Below are 23,548 nucleotides of genomic sequence, written 5' to 3'. Positions count from 1 at the left end.
CCTTGATGATGATTTGATTTGTAGAATTCACAGCTTTGTCAGAATATCCCAATTGTTTAATTGTGCTCAATGTACAAATGTTTAGACCTGCTCCTCCATCTATCAGGACTCGTTTGATTCTATGTTTGTGTATGAAGGCTTTGATGTGTAAAGGTGCATTATGTGGCTGACTTACGGAGGCATCATCGGCTTCTGTGAATGTAAGTGAATGTGGAATGGAAAGGTATCCCACCATGGCTTGAAACTGGTCCACGTTCAGATCAGTAGGAACAGCAGTATCTCTCAAGATTTTGTCAAGAATGGCTTTATGTGTGGGAGATATGCGTAATAGCTCAAGGATTGAAATGAGTGCGGGTGTCTTCCCTAACTGTTCTACAAGGTCATACTCAGGTTTGGTTGATGAAGAAGCGGTGTTTTTAGTTGGAGCACCTTGCAAAGTTATTTTACCTCGATGGGTTGTAACATGACATTCAGAGGTAGGTTCGGAAGAAGATCCAACACCTTTTAGGACAATCCTAGGTCTCTGAGTAGAATTCTCAGACGCTTTGTCCTTGATGATAATGGTAGAGACATAATTGTCTATCGAGATGTGATTGATAGTTGAATCATAGTTATAGGATGCTCTGGTATAGTTGGTTTGGTCATCTGTGGCTTTAGCTTTTCCCTTGTCATGCTTTGGGAAAGGTTCCTTAAACATCTCATGTTCTTGATTGGATGAGTGTCCCTCAATCTCAATATCACCTCTATCACTGAGATCTTGTATGGTGTTCTTCAGTCGATAACAATTTTCTGTCTTATGACCCTTGCTCTTATGAAATTCACAATACTCATCATCATTCCACCAATTTGGTTTGACCTTTGGTTCATATGGTGGGAAATCTGGAATTGTGATCACCTTGTTTGCCACTAACTTCTTGAAAACTGACTCAAGTGGTTCTCCTAATGGGGTATACTTCCTTTGTGATCTAGAAGTTGTTTGAGTATTCACTTGATTGTTTGTAGAACTTGATCCAGAAAAAATGAATTTGGGTCGCACTGTGTTGGCATCAACAACACCATCATTGACTGTGTTCTTGTTTTTATTCCAAAATCTTGGCTTGTCTTTTCCTTTATAGTCATCTTTGTTTTCCTTAAATATCTTAATGACTCCTTGTTCAATTAGGACCTTTTCTGTTGCTAAGCCTTTTTCGATAATGTCCTTGACGATAGATAAACAAGCTTTCCTTAGATCATAACCAATGTCTTTGTTAACATTTTGTGTGAACATTTCTACCATTTGTTTTTGTGGAATTTCACAAGAGCATCTGCTGGCTAGATTTCTCCATGTTTGTAAAAATGATGCAAAAGATTCTCCCTCTTTTTGCTTGGTGTTGCACAAAGTAGTGACTGATATGTCTGTCTCTGTGTTGTAGGAGAAATGTTGGATAAATGCCTCTGCTAGATCACCCCATGACTTAATTCTAGGTGGAAGTTGGGAGAACCATTCCATAGCTTGATCGCCTAAGCTTTGTGGGAATAATCTCATCAAATATGTCTCTTTTGAAGCTACTTCAATGCAAGCTGTGAAAAATTGTCTTATGTGTGCCTTAGGATCCCCTTTTCCTCTATACTTGTCAAATTTAGGCATCACAAAGTGTGTAGGAAATGGAGGCATTGTAATGCTCTTGTCAAATGGATAAGGACATATGTCTCTCATTGTGTATGTTGGCTTTGGTGCATTTATGTCCTCCATTTTCTTTTGTAAGTCCCTGATTTGTTGTTCCAAACTGCTCTTAGGTGGAGATCAACTTCTTGGACCATATCCTATGTTTGAGGTACCCATTGGAGGAGGTAAATGTTGCATATATGGATGATATTGATCATACACATGTTCATATGGAGGAGGTCTATAGTGATGTTGCGTATATGGACCATTTGGTATAGATTCATGTTGAGGAACCCCATATCTATTTTGCGCATGTATACCATATTCTACAGGCATGTCATGTTCTATTGTGTTGCCCCCAAATTTGACATGAGGTTTCCTTGTGTCCAAATTTTGAGCATGCCTTGGAATATCCCATTGCTTTGGTGGTTGATCCTTAGCATTGTTATGTGATTGAGCATATTTTTCTCCATAAGACTTCCATAATGGTCTGCGAAGGTGAGTATCATATGTTTGACCATGTGTATGTGGGACCTCTGGTTTTTGAAGCAAAGCTGATGGTGATTCAGGTACCATGTGTGGTCCTCTATTTCCTCCACTATTAGGTCTCCTTTGATCCATGTTGGAGTGAGGTTGTTGCAAAGATCTATGTTCCATTATTTGAGACATGTCAAAATCATGAGGTATCTTGGCTCCACTTTGTGCCATCATGTGTAAGAAGTATTGTCTATCTCTCCTCATTATTTCCTCAACCAATCGATTGAAATGGGGATTCATAATGGATTCTTCCACATCTATTGAATGTACTGAAAAGTTGTCCACATTGTCATTTTGTGTAGCATTGTTGTTTATAGTGTCCATGTTCTCAACATTTGGAATGTTTCTATAGACATCCATGTCAGGTAATGTAGTATGATTAGAATTGAAAAAGATATCATTGTCATACTCTTAAGAACTCATGTTTGTGGACTCTTGAGCCTCTTTAGTTTCTCTCCTAGATTTATGAAGACGGGTTTCAACCATGAACTAGGTATTGACCAAGATGTGTGAGACTAGATGAAAAATGGAAAGAATACGGAAGACCAAGAGTTGGATGAAATGTAAATGAGTCTGAAGTGTACTTGCAATGTCCAAAGTGTAAGACCAAGTATGTATGTAGTAGAGTAGGTGTGACTTCCAAAGAGAGGATAGTTTCTCTTGATGAGGTAAGCTGACCTTGACCCTAAGTAAGACCAAATGAGACCCAAAGGTAAGAAACCTTGATGAGCGACCACCTAGCAAAGTGTTGTTGTATGTAGTGTGTTGACAAAGTATGATGAGGACAAGCAAGTGAACTTTTGACTCAAGTTTAGACAAATGTGAATGTAATGTAAGGTGTAAAGCAATGATGGACTTTGTGAGACCCAAGGACAGGTTGAATGCTAAATGAAACCTTAGAGAGATGACCTAGGAAGCTCAAGATTTTCAAAACTGACTGTATTTGCTTGCTGGACTGTAGCAGTTTTTCAATTCTGGACACAGACGCGACTGTATACTGCACAGACACGGTTTCCTGACACAGACGCTACTCTGTTTAACACAGACGCGCTTCTGAGATTCTCCTGTTTATGTTTGCTGGACTGTAACAGTTTTTCAATTCTGGACACAGACGCGACTGTATACTGCACAGACGCGGTTACTCGACACAGACGTGCTTATATTCAACATAGACGCTGTTATAAACACAGACGCTATTCTGCCCTTCACAGACGCGCTTAGACAACATAGATGCGGTTAAAACAGACACAGATGCATTTCTGTAAGTTTTGTGCAATTTTTCCAATCTGTGAAGTTGTTTTGTTGTGACCCAATCTGACTGTTTGACTGATTTTCGTGACAAGAGGACACAATGTTGATGAGGACCCAATGTTTGCAAGTGTTTAGACTGACAATGACTCCAAGAAAAGTGTGTTGTTTGATGTAAAATGTTTTGCATACACTTGAAGACACAAAAGACACAATGTTTTGCTGTTTGGTCTTGAATGTTTTGAATGTTTAACATAAGTCAAGCACAATTCTTATGGCTGGCCAAGACAATAGTTGTTGATCCCACATGGGGTTTTACCCCTGAGGCTACGCTATTTAGAGCGGATACTTAGATGCTTGACCTCACTGGCTCCACCCTTGGCACTCACTTCTTGGGTCAGCCAAGCATCAGTCCCCATGAAAACTCCCCATGGCGAACTTTGTATCTCTACTAAGAACCGTATGTGTGTGGGCCGCTACCAGAGGTCCGACCTCCTGCCCCAACAACTAGAAGGATTTGGGCTTCTAAAACAAAAAGGTGCTAGTAAGGGCATCCGCTCATGTGGCCATACATGTGGCACTTTCAGCTCTGTAAATACAGAAGGCTCCCAGCCAGTAGGGGTTACGCCCTACAACTGATCAAATAAATTTGATCAAATGGGTTTATGGGGAGACATAGTGTCGGTATGAACTAATCAGCACACGTTATTCATAGTTTTCACCATGAATACATTTGATTATAGTGGTTCGGATGAGGTGGGTTTTCCTCGCTACCACTTGGGTCGTTCTCTTCTCACTAGTAGTCCTAATGACCACACGGGAAGACAGGCCCTCTAAAGAATTAAACAAAAAGAGCCTATTGCTCAAGACACAAAAGACAATGATTCAATTTTAGTGCACCAATGGAAGTGTTTGCTAGTCTATGAAAACAAGGCACACAATAAAAATCAAAAACTCTTGCCAAGGACCTGCAACAAAGAGTTGTTAGTAGTTTGGGTTGTTTGAAATAATCACCCCTTCCTGCAGACACACAAGTTAGGTAAATTTTAAAACCCAAAAGACTTTGTGAAAATAGGGGCCTTCAACCAAACGATTTAGCTTCCAAGGCAAGCTGCACCAATTGTGTTAGCTAGATCTGAAAATGTTAGTCCAAAGATAAACCAGATCTTAAACATTAAATGCAAGACAAAATGGCAAAAAATGAAAACCTAAAAAAAAAAATTTTTTTTTTTACATAGACGCGATTTTACCTTACATAGACGTGATTCCACCCTACACAGACGCAATTCCACAACACAGACGCGATTTAACACCTCACAGACGCGTTTCTGCAAAAAAATGTAAAACAGAAAATCCTGCAAAGCACAGACACGATTAAAATGATCACAGACGCGACTTAGTGACACAGACGCGGCTAAAAACACCGCAGATGCGACTAAATAACACAAACGCGCTTTCCCGGAACCTGCAAAATAAAATATTGCCAGTAATACAGACGTGATTCCAGATGTCGTAGACGCGCCAGAAAAACAAAAACGCAATCCGAAAGTGCACAGACGCGGGAATGTCGAAAATGTTGTCGAAAATGCTAGATCTGCAACTTCAAACACAAAATCTGCAACAGAGATGTTAATGTAAAAGGGACAAGAGTCCCACCAGGCGTGCCAAAATATATATGGTGAAAATGGATAACAATAATAACAAGATTGAAAGGCTAAATGAATTCAACCACAAAACCCTAGCCTAACAATCAACAAAGATCCACCATAACATATGAAGATTACCTAAGACAATGCAAATCACATGAAATCACAAGGATTATACCATCACATGTCCAATAGGGTTTTGATCTCCATTCTTCCTATCTCCATTGATCTTGCTTGATATATTTGCTCTCAGATTTTATGTGCACAAGAGCTCAACAAAGAACGGAATGTGGTTGCAAGTAGGATCGTAGTGTAGTCAAGTCCTCCAAATTGTCGATTAGGGTTTGATAATGAAGAAGGCATCTCCTTAAATAGAAGACACAATATGAAATGTAGGGATAAGATTGAGAGGTGTAAAAGGAGGTCGGCTATGATTAGAGGGTAGGTAAAAGAAATAATAAAATAATGAGAGGGGTAGGTAGTGTATGAATTAAGAGATGAATGACATGTGTCATGGGTAGAAAAGGCTAATGAATTAATTAAATAAATAAAGATTTATTTAATTAATAGAAGAAGTAGGATAATTAAATAAATAAGAATATTTATTTAATTTAGGAAAAGGATAATTTAAATAAATAAATGTATTTATTTAAATGAGAAATAAGGCTAGAAGAGGATAAATGAATTAATTAAATAAATAAAGATTTATTTAATTAATAGAAGAATTAAGCTTAGATAATTAAATAAATAAAATATTTATTTAATTAGACTGGACAATTTTAGGTGTCGACAGATCTATTCTAGAGATTGTTGGTTTTTGGTTTATTGACATTTCTGGTTTGGCACTTAGATGGTTTTTCCATCTTGTGTTGCCATCAATGCCAAAGGGGAGATTGTTGGTATTATGGATATATTGCATTGGTTTTGTCATTGATGTCAACACTTATCAATACTTATCCTTCTGGAGATCTTTGTTTATGTTCACCAGCAAGCTCAGTGACTTATGCATAGTCACAGGTATTTGGTTCACCAACAAGTTATATTGTTCACCGACACTGAGGATGACTTGTTATCATCTTGAGATCAATTGGTTATATCGAACACATGGTTTGGACACTTGGTTTTGATGATTTTGTTATTGGTCTAACCGGGTTGACACATTTGTTGTTATCGACAAATTGGTCTAGGTTATGGACCGACATGCGTTATCTATTCCAGATCAGCACGACATGTTATGGAGATGATTTAATCAATCAGTAATATTGTTGAGCCGACATGATGCATCACATATTGACTTGTTGTAATTGATTTTATTGCAATATTTTAAGTGAGCCGACCTACACATTTGATCTTAGGTTTTGGTATATATGTAAGATCTCATTTGTGAGATTATGTAATAAAATGTAAATGGTATGGTAAGGTTGTGATATTCGGTATATGCGAATATAAGAAGAGCTACTCACACATACATCATTTAAAGATTCAAGGAAGGTTTGAAGGAGACAATGAGAGCTTAACCGGTACCGAATCCAACATTGGACATGCTACTTTGAGTAGTACATTATCATTGGATTTATTCATCCAATTGTAGTGAGTGAGACTCTCATTTTTGTGATTGAGAAGTTAGCTCTAGGCAACTGACCTTTCTGCATGTGCAGACCCCATTTGTATACACATACTATCTGCAATAGTATCATCTGAGTGTGGGTAAGGTTTCACATCGTGGTTTTTCCCCTTACAGGGTTTCCATGTACAAATCTTTGTGTTATGTGTTGTGGATGTTGTTTCTCTTTTTATTTCATGCATTAAGTTTCACCGGTATTGATATTAACCGCTAATCTGTTTACCGACATTAAGTTTGGTTTATCGGTATTAAGTATCAAGTTTGATTAAGTTATATCAGAGTTGAAATTAATAGACAACTGATTCAGCCCCCTCTTAGTTGCCTCTAGGTCCTAATAATCTTATGCAATAAATCAATGCTACAAATATTAAGGCCATATCCATTTTCAAATAAGTTCTTCTTATAGCATTACCATTTATAAGAACAACATTCATAAGAGGATCATATTGGTGTTGAATCTCATGGGAGGGTAACTCATCTTGTGTGAACACAATTTGAGCTTTTGATTCTTTCATAAGATCAACCAAAGAAGCCATATTATTAGGTATTACTGCAGGTGGGACATCTAAGTATTTTAAAGCATCTTGTAACATTCCATGATGTATGGATGAAGTTTTAATAAAATCCCAAAGGGATATCTTGGTAGGAGTATCTTTAATTTGTTCAATAAGACCATACTCTTTAGCAAGAGTTTGTGATATACGAGGTGTTGGTGGGAGAATAGGTTGAGAAGTAGAAATTGAAGAAGGAATAACTAGAGGAGGATTAGGTTGCCTATTGTTCAGTGTGCTATATGTGTGGGCAATTAAATTATATACCTCTCGATTCATCTCTTTAGCATACTCATAAGGACTTTTAGTGCGATATCCGCATTGCACTGTAATGATTGGTTTGTTAGGAGTGAAAAAGTGATAGGATGGGGTTAGGGATAGACTAGCCTAGTCTATGCTCTTGGATCCTTCCCTTGGATCACCTAGTGTTCTCTTCACACCCTAGGGTCTCTAGGACTTCCCTTGCTTGAGGAATCCCCTCACCTTTCCCAATCCACCCACCAATGATTTGCAATGCTGCTCCTAAGGTCTCACCTACTCATGAGACTCAAAACCCCTTACTATGGCTAATAAGGGCTTGGCTTGTCCTACTGCTTCCTAGGTCTTATCAAGGATAGGTTAGGGCTTTTTCATAGTTTTTCCACTCATGCATGTGCCCCCAAGAGGTTTCAAGATTCCAACCCCTTACCGATTTCACTATTTTGTGTTTTTGCCTACAAAATAGGGCTACAAGGATTTTGACTAATTAGGCCTCCTTACCGGTCCTTTAGGGCTCCCTCTCACAAACGATGCACAAACTAACCAAACTCCCAAAATGGACTACAATTCATTTGGCAAGGCCTCAAGGATTTCTCTAGTTTTGGGCCTCCAAGTGGTCGTACAGTGCCTTGGGCGAATTTTGGGGTTTTTAAGGGTTTTGTGAGGGTTTTATGGTCTGCCTGGGTCATAGTGAATGTTTTGTGTTTTAGCCACCTTGTATATTTTGGTGGAGTATCCTCCCTCACACCAGTGGTGCTTCACACACTCCTCTACACCTCCTCCAAAGTGTGCACTCTCCTCTGATCAACCTTGCCCTTCAAGACCTCTGCAACTTGACCCTTCCTAGCCGGGCACTGTCCAGTCTCGCCTAGGAGTGGGTCTTTGTATGGCCTCCTTGCATTTTCAAGGGCCCTTCTTGCATTGAACTATGGTACAAGGTCTGCACTCTCATTCCCCATGGTTTCATGGTGGTTCCACAATGGGGAATGGAGTCAAGATTCCATTTGCACAAACCAGTCCAAAACTGGACAATGAGAAGACAACTTACAAAATATTAACAAGCACACCAAACTTACAAACCAAAACCTAATCTAATTTCTCAAAATGAAAGTATTTACACCATAGAAGACACTCCACACAATTTTTCACTTAAATCAATCCATTTACAATCTTCCTTTTCTCCTTTTGTGCCGACTGGCAACAAAATTGCAGTCTCAGTCAGTCAGTTTGCTTGGGTCGTACAATGTCTGACATCCAACCCATTAACTTAGGATTTGGAAATAATTATACTACCCTCTCCTTGATCTATGTTCCCATATTAGGGTTTTCCACACCAAACTAAGAATTTTGGCCTCATGGTGGAAAAGTTGCTTGACAACTTTTAAAAGTTGTCATGCAACTTTTGCAACTTTTGAGCAACTTTCCCAGTGTTGCTTTTCTTGAGTCCTAGAGCCACATTGGGTAGACCTAAGGACACCACCATGCTATGAAGGACCCCTAAACACCTCAAAGACACACATACCCTCTATTTCCAAGAAATCCTCAATTTTGACTCATGACCCTAAGACCTCAACTAGGATCCTAACTAGGACCAATGAGCACATGGCTCTTTATTTTATATACAATGGCTTCAAAAGAGGCATAACACCAAAAAAACAAAGAAGGAGGAAGAGCTTGGAAGGGTGCTCCTCCACCAAAAAGAAAGTGGCAAAGGAAGAGGTGGAGAAGAGGAAAAAGGATGAAGAAGAGAAGAAGAAAAAGGATGAAGAGCAGAAGAAGAAGAAAGATGAAGAGGAGAAGAAGAAGAAGGATGAAGAAGAGAAAAAGAAGCAAGAAGATGAAAAGAAAAAGAAAGAAGAGGAAGATAAGGAATAGGAGAAAAAGAAGGAAGTAGAGAGGAATAAGAAGGAAGAGGAAGATAAGGAACAGGAGAAGAAGAAGGAAGTGGAGAGGAAGAAGAAGGAAGAGGAAGATAAGGAATAGGAGAAAAAGAAGGAAGCAGAGAGGAAGAAGGAGGAGGAGGAAGATAAGGAACAGGAGAAGAAGAAGGAAGCAAAAAAGAAAAAGGCTGAGGACAAAGAAGTGGAGAAGAGGAGAGAAGGGGAGAAGAAGAAAGTGGAAGAGGACAAGGCAGGAGAAGCGGAGAAGAGCACCCAGATGGAAACTCTGAAGGCAACTGGGAGTCAAGCCAAACCAACTGATCTCACCAGTCCTATCAATCTCCAGTTTGCAAGTGAAACGGAGCTAATGCAGAGCATCAAGGTTTCTAAGAGCACCTTGAAATTATTTGAGGGAAGAAGGAGCAGGATGTAATTCAAGAGGCTATGGACACTCTTATCGGTTTGATACCCGGTACAAATCTTCCCAACACCGATTCATCACAAGCTAAACTTAAGCTCCTATGCACAGTAGTGGATGATCAGGTGCAGAGCCTAGAAGAGGTAGTAGAGGCAAATGTCAAAAAGGAGCATCAAAAAGCTCTTAATATAGCTCTGGTGAATCAGTTGAATGAGCTACAGTTTGAACTGAAGAAAGAACAAAAGGATATAAGGGATGCTCTGGATGAGGGGAATCTGCTACTTAGCAAGATCTGCCAACCCCATCTGTTCTATGATGATGTGCTAGCTCAGAATCAAAATCTTCACACGGACTTGTAGTCCTACATGAGCACATTCAAGCCACCTTATGATTCCTTTACAACTTATGGGCAAATCGTTCACCGGTTTCACATCCTGTCAGCAAAAATGGAGCAAGCGATCAGCACCCGGTCTATAGATTTGTAGGAGCTACAACTGGTTCTACTTCCACAATTGCAAATTCTTTAGAAGTGCTATCTGAACCTGGGTGCCTTAACAGTTACATAGGAGATGAGCACAATCGATGCCATGGAAGAACAAGTCTCCCAGATGCAGACAGAGAAAGAAGTAGCCACCTCCCTACTTGAGTCTTGGTCTTTATCGATGAAACAATTCTTGCAGAACTTTAAATCTATTTTTGACAAGTATTATTCCTTATTGTCATAAACTTTTGTTATTTTAATATCACATGAAAATAGGGTTGATTAGCTGTACTTTGTCATTGTTGGCAAAGGGGGAGAAGAATTCTATTTGGGAGAAGTATCTAGTAATCAAAATTTTGATATATGCTCTGAATATCTCAATGTTTATGCTCTTTATGCAAAATTGTTATACATTGTATTGCCAAAGGGATAGTGTATATGCTTAGGGGGACCAATTTTGCTAATGGCATGATTTTGTTGTATAACACTTAGATGTCAAAATTTTATTTTCCTAAGTGTTGCCATCAATGCCAAAGGGGGAGATTGTTGGCATTTTTGATGTTTATGTTGTGATTGTCATTGATGGAAACACACTTGCAATGAGATCCCCTTTATATGTATGAGTTAGAGAACAACCGATATTTGTTCCAACCGGTATGTTGTATTATAGTCTTTAGACTATTGGTGTTTTGCAGAATGTGTTTCCCAGTCTGAAGTGGCATGTTGACCCCAAGCGGTATGAGGGATTAAAGCGGCATAACACATTTCTACCAATCTTCATTTTTGTCAAAACCGACAACCGGCATTTTGTATGAACCGGTAATACTCTGTGACGAGTTACCAACCGGCATTTTGTGATGAGTTACCATCCACTGATTGTTTGACGGTGTCGACACTTTAATGGTGCTTTTTGTGTCATGTTACCAAGTATGTCCAAGTTCATTGAACCTAGGAAATTGTAATGTAATCCTATTGGATCGACATGAAATCAGATTCCTTTATAAGGACATCATGTCTAGGGTTTTAGGTTGTTGATGTGGATATAGCGAAAGTTTATGTTGTTGCTAGGGTTTAAGGTGGTTGAGGAGTTGAAGAGAATATCAATGTGTAGAAGACTGAAGTAATGCTGGTATGCATTAAGAACGAGCTATCAAGGATCTAGCCAAGCAGTTTGTGCTATTAGCTAGATCAAACACTTGTTGATTACTCACATCTTTGACAAGTCAGTAGCCCTTAACTGGGTAGGCCCAAAAGCCTGTTGTAAATCCTCTAACAAGGTGGTTCACATCAGTGGATCCAAAATCCTCTAGCAAGGTAGTCTTTAATCGAACTTATCTCCTAACAGATATTGAGATTCCTAACAGGATCTGTTCTAGTAGAGAACATTGTAAGACCTTAACCGGTTTGGTTCCTATTCTGTAGATAGTTACTTGTGAGTTCCATCTCACCCTAGTTTTTCCCATTTGGGTTTCCATGTCAAAATCTCATGTGTTATGGTGTTTGTGCTTTTGTGGGTGAATGCATTATTTTCTATTTGGTTTGTATGTGTGCTAGCCAGTTTGTTTGTTGAACTGTTTTACCGGTTTACTGTCAGTCTTGTAAAGTGTTCAAGTGCAAAGATTTTTGGCATACTAATTCACCCCCCCCCCCTCTTAGTATTCATCAAATGTTATCATGAATAAAATTAATTTTGGGAGAGGGACTAGAAGTAGGCATTAATGCTTCATCCCTAGAGGGACTGTTGTTGAGAGAAGGTATAGTGTTACTGAGAAAGGTAGCCATAATATCAACCTCTATCACCAAAGGATCCACATGGGGGAGGTTCTCTCTAGGAGAAGGATCAACATCACTCTTCAAAGATTCATCCTTGAGAGGGAGATCTTTGAAAGAAATATTAATAATCTCTTCTTGAACTAGGGTATCCTCATGAGTAGAGCCAATTTAGGGAGGTGAGGTGTTATTAAAGGAATTGTTGATCATATCACCCTCTTTTACCATAATATCATCTTCTTTCATGTAGGTACTATCATCGGGGAGGAACAAATTAATAGAATAATCAACACCATCATCTAATGGTTCATCCCAAATAGGGAGATCATTGAGAGAAGTGTTAGAAATATCTTCTTTCACTATGGTGTCCTCATGGGTAGGGACAATTTTGGGAGAGGGAATAACACTATTTATTAATGCTTCATCTTTAGGAGGGAGATGATTAATAAAGGTTTTATTGAAATCATTCAAAATGTCCTTGGTAGGCTTGTTAGAAAGGGGGTGAAGTGTTAAAACAAGGTCTAAGAAATTATTATGAGGCAAAGACAAGTTGGCCAAAGGCCAACGTGTCATCCTAAGATTGACAACATGGAATGGGGTTCAAGGTAATGCCCCAAAATATTTTTTGGCAAAATGAAAAGATTTGAAAATGTCCTTTTTTTTACAAGATGCAATGAAAGAAACAATACAAGTAAAGAAAGTAAACTAAATATCTAAGCAATGAAGCAATTATGTGATTACCTAAGTGCAACCATAAAAGTGCATGAGTTAAGGTTGGAAGATAAATGTTTAAGTGCATACAAATCAAATCTAAAGATGAAAATCAAATTTTTTAAGATGTTTATGTTTTTGATAGAAAAGAAACATGCAATAAGATCTAATCAAAAAATGCAAAAGTAAGAAAGTCAAGTTCACCAAAATGTGATGGTGAAAAATGACCGATCAGGTAGTCTAGGACCTAACCCCACTTTCCTCCATACATTGGAATACAAAAGAGCCTAAGGAAGTGATTATCTTTGACTATTTGTGAAAGAGAGTCAAGGAATACTTCCTGGGTTTATGTTCCTTTGTTTCTATGAAAGGGAAATGAGTCTAATGTAAAGTAATGATAAGCTAAGATAGTGAAATGTATGAATGCAACTATATTAACTAGAATAACATAAAGATACATAAATGAAACTAAGACACAAACTACAAATCTGATAATGGAATTCTGATATGGACTTGTAACAAAAATTTGAGCCTGACTGAGTCAGACTAGGGCATTGGGTGCCTTGGTCCTTGTTAGTATACTGAGCTAAGAAACTAAAGTCTACAAATTGAGATCCCCACATACTAAAATGCTTGAAAATGCTAAGGACTAGGCCACAGGGCACCCCAATCCCAGGGATTTGGGGCCTTCCTCTGAATCTAGACATGTACCTGCAAGTTCTAGATTCCCAAAAGTTTGCAGCTCCATTGAAATCTTGCACCTGCACCTGTGATTTGAAAAATGGTGTATGGGTGGCTATATAGGTTTTTTCCTTAGTAACATCCTTTGTTTTGGTGATTTCCACCTTGAGCTAGAATGCAAATTAGAGTTCTACCCTATGTTTTGAGCATAAACCCTAAATGAGCATAATCTTAATGTAAATGCTTCAAATCACAAATTAAATATGGATCTAAAGCAATAATGTAAATCTGAAAATGAGTGATGTGAAACTCACACAAAGATATGAAAATAACATGAAACCATACCAAACCCTACGTGAGAGGTACAACCCAATAAACTATCGGTGATCTCCTTATTATTCTTCAATATCTCCTAAGCTTCAACTGATGATGAAATAGGTTGATGGAAACTTGATGAATGCTTCATTTTTATATTGTAGACTCCACATAAACCTTTTCTTTCACTTCATAAGAGGCTCCTTCAATTGCTTGATAATCAAATCCATCAAATGAGGAAAGGAAAGGTTATATATATGAAACCATAACTTTATTTTTGATCATAGGCCGACTTAGAATTGATATAATTTCATACAAAGCAATATTTAAACATTATAATACCACCAAAACACAATCCCGAAATTCGGGGAGAAAAAGTTAGGACCATTGTGCCACACCATGGTCTGGACAACTTTTTTCCAAATTTTTAGGGATGCAAGGTTTCGTGATGACAAACCTAATCGTAACTCAGTGCGATAATCCAAGGTGTTTAGATATGTGAAATTGAGCCTTGAAGGTCAAAATAGGACTTTATTTGAACTTAATTAATTAATTGAAGAAGATAAAATAAAAAGGGGCACACTTAGGGTTAAGGGCCCAATTTTATAATGTGTAGAATGATAAGAGAGGACTTTAGATTTAAATAAATTAATAATTAAATTCCTAAAGGGATTATTTAAAATAAAAAATACAACACACTAAGGCAAGTGCTAACCTAAGCGTGGATTTGTACAATGCTAATTATGGGTGTACAATTTGCAATGCTACGATTTTTTCTTTTGCAATTTTTTAGTTCCTCCTTAATTTTGCCGATTTCTTCTTCAAGCATTTAACATTCTCTAGTCTTCTCATCAATCTTTGTTTCAAAATTATCAATGACCTTCTTTCCTTTATCAGACAGACTTCTTAGAAAAGAAATATTCTCAAACTGTCTTTTTATGTTTCTCTCTGCTATCATCCAGGCCTGCCAATGCAGATCTCAATTTGCCTTCCATGTCCACAATGCCATCCACATCATTCCAATAATTCTTATCCATATCATCCATGTCATTCAATTCTTCTTCAAACATAATGTTCAAAATCCAAGATCTACCTCAATGGTTAAGATCTCTTCAGGAACCAGGGCTCTGATACCAATTGTTGAACACTACAAAATGTTGAGAGGGGTGGGGTGGGGGTGAATCAACATATACAAAAAATTAATCTTATTAATATACTTGAATAATAAGATTTATCCAAACACTTATACATAAAATTAAACCACTGAATCATCAAAATCATCCACACAAAACACCAAGATTTTTACGTGATAAACCCAAATTGGGAAAAAACATAGTGAGAATCTAACTCACAATATATATCAACCATTTACAATGAATAAGGCTTCCTTCCAAAGAGCTTACTACTCCAGACTTGTAGAATAAGCCACACAACCTTAGGAAAGATACAAAATAAGGACTTGCATAACTGAAGATCACTTCTTGGGACAAGATACAAAATAACATCTGCCAAAATATGGATAATAGTTCACAATTTTATACTCATCTATCTGCTCTGCATAACTTCTGGACAACTTTTACATATCATATTCACACTACAATCATCATACCATATTACACCATACCTATGCTCTCTCACAAACACGACTATTATATCCATTATATACCAATCATATCTACAATAATCTCTACTAGGTCGGTCGAAAAAAAAGTGTAAGGTGTACATAGCATCGATGAAAAATATATCATTTAGAAGGTAAAGAAGACATTTGAGGATTCACACCAAGTCAACACACCTTCCAATTGTCATTAAAAACTTTGCACGCAACTACTTAGATCAATATGCATAAGCCAATACAAACTGGTCTGCTAAATCCAAAATGTCTTAACTTAGACCCAAAAACAAAATAAGTGGTCCACCACAAAATTAGTACAACACCTTAAGAATAGTAACACTTGACCTACATGATCATTTGAAGCATATATGGTACAAATATACATTCTGGATAATTACATAGTTCACTAGAGTAGACAACAATGATAATAGCATAATTTACAGACCAAGTAGGGAACATTAAACTTTTGGAAATAGCTTAAATCGATAACCCATATCATCTGATCAGCACAACATACATCTGCAAATAACTCTATAGCATAACATCATGTAAATTAGACATCCGGATGAAGAGCATACTGAACTACACACTTCCACTATACATTCTTCTAATACTCAACATAGACACAACAATATATGCATACCAACATCATAATACATATTCAAATCAACGTCATCATCAACATTCAATACACAATGTAATCTTGACATCAATGACAACAAACACTTCATAAGTGCACAACACAATTTGAGTAAGGAGGAAATTGTTTTACAAGTAGAAGATGTTCAATTGTTAGATTTTATTAAGTCCAACAAAATTTGGAGAAGATTGATTCGCAATGTTCTTAAACAGTCTTTAGAGAAGTTACAATATTTGATGGGCCTGGTTGCAATGTCAGATTTGAAGTGGAAATAAAGGGAATGTCACGGTGCATGGTTGTGCCAGTTAGATTTAAAGTGGGAGATTGTTGGGAATGTGAAGTCCAATGATCACATGACCTTTTGGTTTCTCCCAGCTCTTCATTTCATAGCTGCATATGAATGTATAAATGGAAGTGTAAAGTCATGTATTGGATATTGGTTAATATAAGATAGTTCCCTACTTTTCTGTGAATGTAGCCTCTAATGGTGAGCCACATAATTCTATTATGTTGTGTGTTTGTCTAATTTTCTTTTTTTCCATTAATTAATATGTTTTCTCTACTCATTTAAAATCACTTCTTATAGAAAATATTCTCCATATGTATGAACAAACTTGTGCCCAAAGCCTAGAATTCCCCCTAAAAGTTGACCTATAGACTCCTTTTATATTACCAGACTCCTAGAATCCCATTCTTTTAACTTTCAAACGTACAAACTCTCAGAATTCCATTCTTTTTAACTTTCTTGTTGTGAAATTACTTGTAGTTCCTCCATCGAAGCTTTATTGAGTATGTGAGAGGAAAATACTCATTGTGATAATCTAAAACAAAACATTTCATCTTCACCAGTACTCTTACATTATAGCTTTTCTTATATTACATGGAAAATGGAAGTCTTGGCTACAAGTTCATTGATATATCGATCTTCATTGAATTTACTAGTCGTTGAAACATAAGCACCAATAATGGTATATTCTACGTATACCCACCATATTCGAGTGCATGAAACTTTCAACCATATCATTTATATATTAAGTCATCGAACATAGGTTATGTTCTTTGCATTATCACACCCTGCTCTATCATAGTGTGTGAGCAAAACAAGTTTACTGTAAGCATTAGACTTAATGTCATTTCCTAATCTTCATATGATAACACCATTCATTTGATTATTTCTTCAACAAAGTATCACATATTAGGGGAGAGGAACGAGTAATTGTTTACCCCTAGCTTTGTGCTTCTCAAAATCTTACGTGGAAAATTCAAATCACTTCCAATTTTTTACAACTTACTTGGCAAGTCCCTTATAACTGAGGTTTAAGGACCACATAAACAAATATGATGCCACATCAACATGCTTTTTGGCAAGATGTCCAAACAGACCAAAAAAAATTGTGACCAATAGTTGTGTAAAATGTTGGTATTATGGATATGTTGTATTGGTTTTGTCATTGATGTCAACACTTATCAACACTTATCCTTCTGGAGATCTTTGGTTATGTTCACCGGCAAGTTCAGTGACTTATGCATAGTCACCGGTAGGTTATATTGTTCACCGGCACTAAGGATGACTTGTTATCGTCTGGAAATCACTTGGTTATGTTGAAGACATGGTTTGGACACTTGGTTTTGGAGATTTGGTTATTGGTCTAATTAGGTTGACATATTTGTTGTTACCGTTAAATTGGTCTAGGTTATGGACCGACACGTGTTATATATTCCAGATCAGAATGACACATTATGGAGATGGTTTAATCAATTAATATTATTGTTGAGCCGACATGATGCATCGCATCTTGACTTACTTGTAATAGATTTTATTGTATTATCTACACATTTGGTCTTAGGTTTTGGTATATATGTAAGATCTCAATTGAGAGAATAGTGTGGTAGTGGTATGTAATAAGGTATTATAAGGTTGTGATATTCGGTATATACGAATATAAGTAGATCTACTCACGCAGACATCATTTGAAGATTCAAGGAAGGTTTGAAGAAGACAATCAGAGCTTAACCGGTACTGAATCCAGCATTGGAGATGCTACTTTGAGCAGTACATTATCATTGGATTTAATCATCCAATTGCAGTCAGTGTGACTCCCATTTTGTGATTGAGCAGTGACCTCTAAGCAGCTGGCCTCTCTGCATGTGCAGACCCCATTTGTCAACACATACTATCTACAGTAGTATCATCTGATTGTGGGTAAGGTTTCCCATCGTGGTTTTACCCCTTACAGGGTTTCCACGTACAAATCTCTATGTTATGTGTTGTGGATATTGTTTCTCTTTTTGTTTCATGCATTAAGTTTCACCGGTACTATTATTAATTGTTAATCTGTTTATCGGAATTAAGATTGGTTTACCGGTATTAAGTATCAAGTATGATTAAAGTGTATTTGGGTTGAAATTAATAGACAACTAATTCAACCCCCACCCTCTCAATTGCCTCCGGGTCCTAACAATCAGTATAAGAGCCAAGTCCTCTTTTCACAGAAGTTTAACAACTTGAGGAGAATCTATGGCAACTAACTATTTCAAGAAGGACAATCCGAAACTTGATGGAACTAACTATGGTATATGGATGATCATAATGGAGATGCATCTGAATTGCATTAGAAGAGACATATGGGATGTTACATAGAATGGTTATGTTGGTCCTACACTAGGTCAACCTAATCCACCTACATTGGCTAAGTATCAAGAGAATGATTCCAAAGCTAGAGAAGCACTTTTGAGCGCCTTATCAAATCAGCAAATCATGGATTATTAGAACGATCTACTGCTAAAGCTATTTGGGATAAATTGGAGACATTGAATGAAGGAGATACCAATATCAAAATTGCAAAACTGGAATGCTTCTAGGTCAAGTATGAAAATTTGAAAATGGAAGAAGATGAAAGAATTTTTTCTTTTATGGAAAGGGTTAATGAAATTGTTTTGGGAATACAATGTTGTGGAGGTTCTTTAAGTGAAGATGAAATTGTTTCTAAAGTTTTAAGAGCATTTCCACTGGCATACAAAATGAAAGTAATTGCTATTAATGAGTTGAGAACTATGCCTAATACATCAGTATCTAGAGATACCTTGGTTGGAAAACTTTCAACATTTGAGCTTGAGGAATTTGGTCTTGTTGCTACAATTAAGACATATTTAGCTTTCAAAGCATCATCATCTGCAACATCTTCATCATCAACTGATAAATCTGATTGGAAAGCACTTTATGCAAGAGAACTTGAAGACATCAGGAGGGAAAATGAAGAACCTGAAGAGCTTGAAGCACTATTTTCAAAGAAAATGCCTAAAGGTCCTATTGGAAGTAAGTATGAAGGTAAAGCACCTTTTAAATGTTTCAGCTGTAATAAAATTGGTCATATGGCATCTAGATGTTTGGATAGACATGCAAGATTAAGAGAAGAAGCTAAAAGAACATATAAGCCTAACCCTGAATATCAGAGATACAGATTCAAGAAAAATAGAGACAAATCTTGTTACTATGCTGATGAAGGAGTTACTGATTCTAATGAAGAACCGGGAGACAATGGATGGGATTTTGTTGCAATAATAGAAGATCAATCGACACCTACTGTTCCACCGATAAAGAAGGACCTGGTAGCTAAAATTGAAGAAAAGGATGAATGGATTGTACATTCAGGATGTTCACATCATATGACTGGTGATAAAAGTAAATTCTTATCTTTTCAGAAATACGATGAAGGTCTAGTAAGATTTGGAGATGACAAAGCTTGTTTGATCAAAGGAAAAGGAACTATATCATTTGATGGTAAGCACAATACTGACAATGTTTAGTATGTTGAAGGTTTGAAGCATAATATTTTGAGTTTTGGTCAATTAGTTGAAAAAGGATTTCAGTTACAATTGAAGAATGGTAAATGCAAAATCATGAATAGAACTGGTTTGGAAATTGCAACCGGTAATCAGACTAGAGGTAATATATTTCATTTGAATAACATTGAAAACACATGCTTGATTGTACACATTGATGAAAGTGGGTTATGGAATAAAAGACTCTGTCATGTAAATTTTGATTGCATTGTGAAAATTAGTTCATCTAAGGCAGTAAGGGATTTACCTAAGATTGTAAAACCTCATAATCTGGTATGTAAGGAATGTCAAATGGAAAAGAAAGTTAGAACAACTTTTAAGAGTATTTCTCAGAAAACCAATAATGCTCTTGATTTAATTCATACTGACTTGTGTGGTTCGGCAAGAACAAGAAGTCTACAGGGAGATAGATACTTTATGCTAATCATTGATGATTATTCTAGAATCTGTTGGGTTACCTTTCTCGGGGAGAAATCAAAAGCTTTTGGGAAATTCAAATTATTCAAGGCACTTGTAGAGAATGAAATCAGCAAGAAAATCAAATGTTTAAGTTCAGATCAAGGAGGTGAATTTACATCTAAGGAGTTCAATACATTTTGTGAAGTGAATGGAACAAGAAGACAACTATCAACACGTTGGACACCTCAGCAAAATGGAGTTGTGGAAAGGAAGAATAGCACTATTCTGGATGCAGCTAGAAGCATGATATCAGAAGCAAATCTACCTCATGTATATTGGAGAGAAGTAGTAAATATAGCAGTTTACACTTTCAATAGAGTTGACATCAAAGGTAAAACCGGTAAGATGCCCTATGAACTATGGTTTGGTAATATTCCTACTCTTAAGTACTTCAGAATATTTGGAAGCAAATGTTACATTAGGAGAGATGAATATATTGGTAAATTTGATCCTAGAAGTGATGAAGGAATATTTCTTGGGTATTCATCTAAAAGCAAATCATATAGATGTTTTAATAAAAGACTACAGAAAATCATTGAGAGTACAAATGTGAAGATTGATGAACACTTTAGAAGAAATTCAAGGTCTATGGATTCTGAACCAGTAGTTGAGATAATCACAAATGAACCTATACATAGTGCACTGGTACATAATGTTGATCCAGTCACACTGGCATCATCAGAGAATTCCACAGTCGCTGAAGAATAGAAGCAAGTGAACACACCCAGGTATGTAAGATTGAGTCACTCTCAAAGTCAGATAATTGGGAATTAGTATCAAGTAGTTAGGACAAGAGGAAGACTGGCAAATGAAGAAGCATGTTTAATTTCTCAAATTGAACCAACATCTGTCATTGAGGCATGTGAAGATAAACATTGGATTAAGGGTATGGAAGATGAATTGGAACAAATTGAAAAGAACAATACATGGACATTGGTTCCCCGACCTAAAAATAAAAATGTAATTGGAACTAAATGGGTATTCAGAAATAAACTTAATGAAGATGGTAACGTAATCAGAAACAAAGAAAGACTAGTGTGTAAAGGATATTCACAGAAAGAGGGAATTGATTACAATGAAACCTTTGCACCGGTAGCTAGAATTGAGGTAGTCGGATTATTTCTTGCATTTGCAGCACACAAAAACTATAAAGTATATCAAATGGATGTTAAATATGCATTTCTGAATGGTTATCTTGAAGAGGAAGTTTACATTGAACAACTTAATGGATTTTCATTGACAAATGATAAAGATATGGTTTGCAGTTAAGCAAAGCTTTATATGGATTGAAGCAAGCTCCTAGAGCTTGGTATGCTAGATTGGACAAATATCTTATGAAACTTGGTTACACTAAAGTTAGTGCTGACAACAAATTATATTTCAAAGTGACTAATGAAGACATTTTGGATATTGAAGTTTTTGTTGATGAAATCATTTTTGGAGGAGAAGATGGATTGTGTAAAGACTTTTCTAACAAGATGCAAGAAGAATTTGAAATGTCTATGATTGGGGAGATAAAATTATTTTTAGGATTGCAGAATTCACAGACTGATAAAGGTACATTCTTATGTCAATCAAAGTATTTGAAGGAATTACTAAAGAAATTTGGTATGGAAAACTCTAAACCGGTAAGTAATCCTATGACTACAACTGATAAACTATCATTGAAGGATGATTCAGCTCCTGTTAATCCAACAAGATACAAATCTATGATTGGAGGTTTACTGTATTTAACACAAACAAGACCTGATATAATGAATGTAGTGTGTATTGTTTCAAGATTTCAAAGTAATCCTAGAGAAAATCATGAATCAACAGTGAAAAGGATTTTCTGATATTTACAAGGCACAAAAATTTTTGGTTTATGGTATCCTAAAGATGAAAATTTTGAGTTATGTGTTGGCATATGGACACTCCAATGAGACATTGTGTGTGATTGAAGGTTTTTTCATTGATGGTAACCTAGCAATCCTATGCCACCGGCAAGACATTCTACCAGCAAAGCATTATTCAAGCAAGATAGTGCACTGGCATCAGCAAGACCACTCTACACCGACACCGGCACCGACACCGACACAGAGGCCGACAGGATTTTTGATATGTAATATTTTGTTTATTATTGTAAGCCAACTTGGCAAATTGTAAAATGACTCTTGTATATAAAGGAGATCATTATACACATTTGTAGATATAAAAAAGTGAGCATAAAAAAAAGAAAATTATTAGGCAGACCTAATGTGCGAATTATAGGTCAAGGGTATATGTAAAGAACAGAGCAAGAATCAGTACTAAATCTGGCATTGAAGATGCTATTTTAAAGTAGTACAGAATATTGGATTAGCTTAATCCTCATTGTAAGTCAGTGTGACTTCTTACTGAGCATCTTTTTATTTAATTAATATTGTTGTTGAGCTAACATGATGCATCGCATCTTGACTTACTTGCAATATATTTTATTGTATTATTCTTAGTAAGTTGACCTACACATTTGATCTTAGGTTTTGGTATATATGTAAGATCTCAATTGAGAGATTAGTGTGGTAGTGGTATGTAATAAGGTATTATAAGGTTGTGATATTTGGTATATGCCAATATAAGCATAGCTACTCATAGAGACATCATTTGAAGATTCAAGGAAGGTTTGAAGAAGACAATCAGAGCTTAACTAGTACTAAATCCAGCATTGGAGATGCTACTTTGAGCAGTACATTATCGCTGGATTTAATCCTCCAATTGTAGTCAATGTGACTCCCATCTTGTGATTGAGGAGTGAGCTCTAGGAAGCTGGCCTCTCTACATGTGCATACCCCATTTGTAAACACATACTATCTGCAGTAGTATCATCTGATTGTGGGTAAGGTTTCCCACTGTGGTTTTTCCCCTTACAGGGTTTCCACATACAAATCTTTGTGTTATGTGTTGTGGATATTGTTTCTCTTTATGTTTCATGCATTAAGTTTCACCGGTACTGTTATTAACTATTAATCTATTTACCGACATTAATATTGGTTTACCGGTATTAAGTATCAAGTTTGATTAAAGTGTATTTGGGTTGAAATTAATAGACAACTAATTCACACCCCCCCCCCCTCTCACTTGCCTCCGGGTCCTAACATAAAAGAGGTGCCCATACTTGTGCAATTTATCTGGCATCATATGATTAGTTACTTTTTACAACTAAGAGTACATTTCATTCAATTATGGGTAGTCATCATGGCAATAACAA

The sequence above is a fragment of the Cryptomeria japonica genome, chromosome 2 (genome assembly GCF_030272615.1).
Source record: "Cryptomeria japonica chromosome 2, Sugi_1.0, whole genome shotgun sequence".
Taxonomy (NCBI): Eukaryota; Viridiplantae; Streptophyta; class Pinopsida; order Cupressales; family Cupressaceae; genus Cryptomeria; species Cryptomeria japonica.
Note: the sequence above shows the minus strand (reverse complement) of the source record.